Raw genomic sequence first — 8,028 nt, 5'->3', positions numbered from 1 at the left:
TGTAGGGACATGGATGAACCTGGAAAACATCATTCTCAGCGAACTGACAGAAGAGCAGAAGATCAAACACCGCATGTTCTCACTCATAGGCGGGTGTTGAAGAATGAGAACACATGGACACAGGGAGGGGAGCACTACACACTGGGGTCAGTTGGGGGGAAATAGGGGAGGGACGGTGGGGGGTGGGGAGCTGGGGAGAGATAGCAAGGGGAGAAATGCCAGATGCAGGTGATGGGGAGGAAGGCAGCAAATCACACTGCCACGTGTGTACCTATGCAGCAATTTTGCATGTTCTTCACATGTACCCCAAAACCTAAAATGCAACAAAATAAATAAATGGGGAAAAAAAATACCCCCACCAAAAAAAAAAAAAAGAAATTTCCTCAGTCTAATTTCCAATGAAATTGGGGAAATTAAAATAAGTAACTGAATTACATTGAGTATGTCAGCTCACTACATTGATCTTCATAGTTTGCATATGTAAAATTAATTGACCCATCATTCTAAGAAATGTGTAAGCTAATAAAATAAGTATGCAGATGTGTATTTTAATAACAAAGAGTGCATGGAAGTCTGGGAGGAGCCAAGGTCAGGACCCCGCCTGGATGCATCAGTGGCTGCACAGGCTTCAGGCAGCCTACTGCCTACTCCTCACCACAGTATACCTGACCCACCACAGCCGCTGGGCATGGAGTTCACCACCCACCCCAGGAGAGGGAGCTGGATAACCATCGCCTGCTAAATGTGCTCGCCTACATGGAGACCTTCTGGAGTTGCATGTGCTTCACACTGCTGGAGCTGGTGGGCTTGCCTCAAGCTGCTATAAGTCACCACACTCCGAACAATGGCTGCCTATGGGCTGCCTGGGCCCTGCAATGGATGTCCTCTATGAGTGCACCTGGCATCTGCCCAGCACCTCTGAAGCTGCCTCACCTGTGTCCTTCTGGCCATGTTCCTCATCCACTACGTGCAGTGGTTCTTGTTTTCCCACTTCTGATTCCAGGAGGAAAAACAACAAACATCACTCTGTTCATGGGTATTGGGATTCATGTTCTGCACCTATAACAGCTACCTGCAGAGCAGATATTTGAGCCAATATGCAGTGCGCTGATAACTGGGTAACAGATTTGGGTTTTTAAGCAAGTTTTGTCTTGTGGCTAATTGGCATGCTGATAAACATCCATTCTGATCATATCCTAAGGAATCTCAGAAAATCAGAGGAGACTGTATACAAAATTTCCAGGGGAGGCCTATTTGAACATACAACTGTGGCCAACTAGTTTGAAGAAATTGAGTGGTATTGTCAGATTAAAGCACTGACAAATTTAATGTCTGAAAGTATATTTCCTGCATGGAAATAGGTCCTCCACAAGAGGTGACCTGACCTCAAATGATCTACCCCCTTGGCCTCCCAAAATGCTGGGATTACAGGCATGAGACATCACTCCTGGCCCCTAAGAAGTCTTTACTGTGCTGTACCCCACCACATCCCACTCCGCATCCCTCCACTCCTACTATGCTTCAGGTGGCTGGGATACAGGAGAAACACAATAGACAGCAATTCTGCTTTTCATGTAGCTTTCTACATTTCTGGTTATCTCTATTCTAAAAAAAAATTTCTTCTAATAGGAGCCAAGGAACATCTTGTTTTTTCTTCCTCTATACTTTCAATTAAGCAAGTTATTCACTTGTATTCTCAAAAGCCCCAAAATTTTAAATATCTGTATTTTCAAAATGCTTTAAAATGTGTTATATCATGTAGAACTGTTCGTATTAACCATTCATATGCCATTTTCTTCATCCTGATTTCTTCTGCTTGGCATGCTCCTTATGATCTGTGCCTGGTGCTGTCTACATTCAGTGGAAGTTTGTGGAAATGATGTACATCAATGAGAATTGTCTCAATTAATGATAAAGTATCAAGTCCTATGTGGGGCTTCACATTGTGTGAGTTAGCCTCAGAATTATTGGTATAGCTATTTGAAGTTTCTGATGGTCTTCAGTATTCCCTCCAGCATTCTAATGGTCTTCAGTATTCCCTCCTCTACGAACACAGAGGTGTTTTCCTTGTTCCATTCAGAATCTACTCAGTTTATTCTGTAGCCTCCAACTTCCTGCACAACAAACTGCAGGGCTTCCTCACACAGTTCTAACCTACCTTTTATCTTGCAGGAATCTCTTGAGGTTCTAGTAGCAGACTGAACACTTTTTTGCAATGTCATTAGAATTTTACCTATTATTACTTTAAAATTTTTATTTATAAATTTATTTAGTAGGCTGCGGTTTTTCATACATAGGATCAGAACACAATCAAACAGTCAGAGCCTAGCTTCAGAGCTTCAGTTAAAAGCTAGTTCAGGCAAAGCTCTGCTACCAGAAATAGATAATGGACCTCTCTCTCTCTCTCTCTCTCTCTCTCTCTCTCTCTGTGTGTGTGTGTGTGTGTGTGTGTGTGTGTGTGTGTGTGTGTGTGTTTGTGCTGTGTATGCAGCCTTCAAAAGATTTGGGGAGACTTGGTATACTGACATTCACCCTGCCTTCGATCTCACCTACCCATTACATGTTTGACGGCTTCCTAGTTGTTTTTGAGCCTAGGATTCTATCTAGCTTTACATTTAGCAATGCAGAATGTTAGTAAATTGACTCATATAAGAGGAATGAGTATCATTTTGACACTGAACAACATGAGATTTTCTTTTGTCTGCTAAGGAAAACAAAATGTTTCTCCTGGTAATTTAGTGAAAAAGGTGCAAGTTTAAATCATATAATTTTCCCCAATAATCTGCTAGTACTCTAAAATATTTAGAAACATATTTTAGATAATGCTATTTAATATAAATACTGTAGTTAAGTTGAATAGTCTGCTAAGTTATCATTGTTATTTATATTAATGTAGGTTTTCTGAGAAAAATACTCCATGAAAAGCATTCAAATGTGTTGTAGGCAACTCATGTAACACAAAAGTCTGTACTTTTTTCAAGTGTTTTGCATTTTATTATCAGTTCCATGGCCTCTTTATGGTCACAAAACCCAACAGTGGTTACAGTTCCATCATAATAACAGAGGCTGGATGGAACTTGTAGAAAGTGCATCTATTTCATAATAACAAAACTGGAATGTAAATACGAGTTCTTGTTTATATTAATCAGTGCATGATCTTGGACCATTGATGTATATCATTTCTACCCTGCAATTTTATCTGTAAAATGGAAATGGTCTTACTTCATAATCCATTAATATGCTAAAACTAAACTATATATGTAAATGCAGCTGTTGAATTAATCGGCACAGTCATTCACACTATCACTTTTTATCCCTTCAGTGTCTCAAGCATCTGTAATAACAATCTTGTTCTCCTTTTCTTATTGGTAATTTCTGTTTCTCTCTTCTTTCCTAGAATTTTATCAATTTTATTAATCTTCACAAAGAACCATCTTTGGATTTCTGTTTTTTGTTTTGTTTTGTTTTGTTTTTAAAAGGCAGAGTCTCACTCTGTCACCCAGGCTGGAGTGCAGTGGTGTGATCCTAGCTCACTACAGTCTCGACCTCCAGGGCTCACGCGATCTTCCCACTTCAGCCTCTGGAATAGGAGTAGCTGGGACTAGATGTGTGTCACTGTGCCTGGGTAATTTTTAAGTTTTTTGTAGAGAGGAGGTGTTACTATGTTGCCCAGGCTGGTCTTCAACTCTTGGCTTCAAATGACCCTTCCTCTTCATCCTCCCAAAGTGCTGAGATTACAGGTATGAGACCACCACACCCAGCCCAGCTTTGTTAATTTTTCTGTTTGCTGGTTTTCTGTTTGCTGTTTCACTGTTGTCTGGTTTTGTTTTTATTAATTCTTTCTTTCTTTTTTGCTTTTTGTCTTTGCAACATTTAATCATTTTTTAAAAATTTTACTTTAAGTTCTGGGATACATGTGCTGAATATGCAGGTTTGTTACATAGGTATAAATGTACTATGGTGGTTTGCTGCACCTATCAACCCATAATCTAGGTTTTAAACCCTGCGTGCGTTAGGTAATGCTCTCCCTCCCCTTTCCCTCTACTCCCTAACCTGCCCCAGTGTGTGATATTCTCCTGTGTGTTCTCATTGTTGAGACATGTGAGACATGGACAAGGGTTCTCATTGTTCAGTCTCCACTTATGAGTGAGAAGATGTGGTGTTTGGTTTTCTGTTCCTGTGTTAGTTTGCTGAGGGTGTTGATTTCCAGCTTCATCCATGTCCCTGCAAAGGACATGAACTCATTCTTTTTTATGGCTGCATAGTATTCCATGGTATGTATGTGCCACATTTTCTTTATCCAGGCTATCTTCGATGTGTTTTCCCCGTCATTTCTTTATGAATTCTGCAAAAGAGGTGAAGAACAGTCTTGCATGTCTGTAAATAGATATCTGTGTAAATAGACATCTTTATTTCTGCCTTCATTTAATTGTTTATCCAGTCAACATTCAAGAGCCAGTTGTTCAGTTTCCATGAAGCTGTGCGATTCTGAGTTAGTTTCTGAATTCTGAGTTCTAATTTGATTGCACTGTGGTCTGAGAGACTGTTTGTTATGATTTCCATTCTTTTGCATTTGCTGAGGAGTGATTTACTTCCAAGTATGTGGTCAATTTTAGAGTAGGTGCGATGTGGTGCTGAGAACAATGTATACTCTGTGGATTTTGAGTGGAAAGCCTGTAGATGTCTATTAGGTTTGCTTGGTCCAGATCTGAGTTCAAGTCCTGGATATCCTTGTTAATTTTCTGTCTTGTTGATCTGTCTGATATTGACAGTGGAGTGTTAAAGTCTCCCACTATTATTGTGTGGGAGTCTAAGTCTCTTTGTAGGTCATTAAGAACTTGTTTTATGTATTTGGGTGTGCCTGTATTGGGTGTGTATATATTTAGGATCATTAACTCTTCTTGTTGCATTGATCCTTTTACTATTATGTAATGCTCTTCTTTGTCTCTTTTGATCTTTGTTGGTTTAAAGTCTATTTTATCAGAGAGTAGGACCACAACTCCTGCTTTTTTTTTTTTTTTTTTTTTTTGCTCTCCATTTGCTTGGTAAATCTTCCTCCATCCCTTTGTTTTGAGCCTATATGTGTCCTTGTATGTGAGATGGGTTTCCAGGATACAGCACACCAATGAGTTTTGACTATTTATCCAATTTAGCAGTCTGCTTCTTTTGATTGGGGCATTTAGTCCATTTACATTTAGGGTTAATATTGTTATGTGTGAGTTTGATCCTGGCATTTTGATGCTAGCTGGTTGTTTTGCCCATTAATTGATGCAGTTTCTTCATTGTGTCAATGCTTTTTACCATTTGGTACATTTTTGGAGTGGCTGGTACTGGTTGTTCCTTTCTATGTTTAGTGCTTCTTTCAGGAGCTCTTGTAAGGCAGGCTTGTGGTGATGAAATCTCTCAGCAATTGCTTGTTCATAAAGGATTTTATTTCTCCTTCACTTATGAAGCTCTGGATATGAAATTTAGGTTGAAAGTTCTTTTCTTTAAGGATGTTGAATATTGGCCCCCATTCTCTTCTGTCTTGTAAGGTTTCTGCCAAGAGATCTGCTGTGAGTCTCATGGGTTTCCCTTTGTGGGTAACCTGACCTTTCTCTCTTGCTGCCCTTAGCATTTTTTCCTTCATTTCAACGCTGGTGAATCTGATGATTATGTGCCTTTGGGTTGCTTTTCTTGAGGAATATCTTTGTGGTGTTCTCTGTATTTCCTGGACTTGAATATTGGCCTGCCTTGCTAGGTTAGGGAAGTTTTCCTGGATAATATCCTGAAGAGTGTTTTCCAGCTTGGATTCATTCTCTCTGCCACATTCAGGTACACCTGTCAAACATAGATTAGGTCTTTTCACATAGTCCCATATTTCCTGGAGACTTGTTTATTTCTTTTCACTCTTTTTTCTCTAATCTTGCCTTCTTATTTTATTTCATTGAGTTGATCTTCAATCTCTGATATCCTTTCTTCTGCTTGGCCAATTCAGCTATTGAAACTTGTGTATGCTTCACAACATTCTCATGTTATGTTTTTCAGCTCCATCAAGTCATTTATATCCTTCTTTAAGCTGTTTAATCTCATTAGCATTTCATCAAATGTTTTTCAAGTTTCTTAGTTTCTTGGCATTGGGTTAGAACGTGTTCTTTTAGCTCAGAAGTTTGTTATTACCCACCTTCTGAGGCTTGTTTCTGTCAATTCATCAGACTCATTCTCCATCAAGCTTTGTTCCATTGCTGGTGAGGAGTTGTGATCCCTTGGCAGAGGAGAGGCATTCTGGTTTTGAGTGTTTTCATCCTTTTGTGCTGGTTTCTTCCCATCTTTATGGATTTATCTACCTGTGGTCTTTGTAGTTGGTGATTTTTGGATGGGTTCTCTGAGTGGATGTCCGTTTTGTTGATATTGAAGTTATTTCTTTCTGTGTTTTAGTTTTCCTTCTAACAGTCAGGCCCCACTGCTGCAGGACTGCTGGATATCCACTCTGGACCCTGCTTGCCTTGGCATCACCTGTGGTGGCTACAGAACAGTAAAGGTTGCTGCTGGTTTCTTCTGTTTTCTTCATCCCACAGATATCCACCTGTCAGCCTGAGCTCTCCTTTATGAGGTGTCTTTTTGGATATACAGGAGTAGGGGAGCTGCTTAAGATGACAGTCTGTCCCTTGTAGGAGCTCAAGTGCTGAGCTGTGAGCTCTGTTGTTCTGTTCAGAGCTGCTGGGCAGGTATACGTTTAAGTCTGCTGCAGTGGAAATCAACAACTGCCTTTTTTCCCAGGTACTCTGTCCTGGAAAGGTGGGGCTTTATTTATAAGTTCCTGACATGCTGCTGCCTTTTTTCAGAGCTTCCCTGCTCACCAAGGAGATAGCCTAGTCACAGTCTGCTAGCAGAGGCATTGCTGAGCTGCCGTGGGCTCTGCCCAGCTGCTGTGTGAACTTGCTTGTGGTTTTGTTTACAAAGGTATAGTTAGAACTGCCTCAGTAATGGCAGACTGCCTTGGTAATGGTGGCCTGCCTCAGTAATGGCGGACTGCCTCGGTAATGGTGGATGCCCTTCCCCAACAGAGCTGGACCATCCAAGGTCCAGCTGTGCTTGCTGCAAAACTCTCATTTCAGAGCATTTCAGTTTGCTGGTCTTTGTTGGGGTGGGACCTGCCAAACCAGATTACCTGGCTCCCTGTTTCAGCCCCATTTTTTTCAGTTGAATGGGTGGCTTTGTCTCCCAGGAGTTCCAGGCTCCAGTTGAAATGGCTGCCCAAATTTGTGTGAGTTTTTTTGCGGAGACCCACTGCGTCGGCTGAAACAGCCGTGCTGGAAACTCGTGGCAATTTTCAGCCTGGGAATCTCCTGGTCTCTGGGCAGTAATAACTCCTTTGGAAATGCAGTGATCACTCACCCTCTATGTTGTTCTCACTGGGAACTGCACTCCAGAGCTGTTCCTTTTTAGCCATCTTGGATCCTCCCCAGGTAAAACAAATTTTTAATGAAGATCATTTTGTTTGTTATTAATATGATCATACTGAATATATTGTGATTTAGGTATTTGTGGTATGCATTCTTTCTTCCAGTTATTTTTTGCTTATATATGTAAAAGAGCATGTATCTACAATTCTTTGAACACATTCTTAATCTCTGACAGCTGACAGGTATCCACCATTCTTAAATATTCTTACTTTCTATGATCATCTTTTTCTTTTTTTCTCAAGCTCTAGAATCTTTCACAGCTCTGGCACCTTTTAGAAGAGTCTGGTTAAAAAGCTAGATCAAGATCTGTGTGTTAGGTGGGCTCATTGCTATGGGACTGTTAAAAATCTAAGGTCTTATTTGTGGACATACACGTAAACATCTATACATTTGATTCTATAGCTACTTAATTATATTAAAAACCATATGTCTACATTTAGCCTTCCTAGTAACAAAAATTATGAAATCTATAAAAGGATTTAAAAATTTGCAATCATTGGAGATCTTTTGAAGCAGACAGAATACATGAGGAGATAAATATTGAGAAAAGGCAAGTAAACTAGGTGAGTTCAACATTTGCTGT

General features: G+C 40.2%; 1 pseudogene across 1 annotated transcript in view; it reads right to left on the bottom strand.

Annotated features, from left to right (window-relative positions):
• The window catches only part of LOC116533556, a 78,653-nt pseudogene that overhangs the window by 9,252 nt on the left and 61,373 nt on the right, over positions 1–8,028 (bottom strand). The gene's annotated exons all lie outside the window — the stretch shown is intronic.

Source organism: Sapajus apella, unplaced genomic scaffold (assembly GCF_009761245.1).
Source record: "Sapajus apella isolate SASKATOON/1434 unplaced genomic scaffold, GSC_monkey_1.0 scaffold83, whole genome shotgun sequence".
NCBI classification, from domain to species: domain Eukaryota; kingdom Metazoa; phylum Chordata; class Mammalia; order Primates; family Cebidae; genus Sapajus; species Sapajus apella.
Note: the sequence above shows the minus strand (reverse complement) of the source record. Positions and strands in the feature narration are given on the sequence as shown.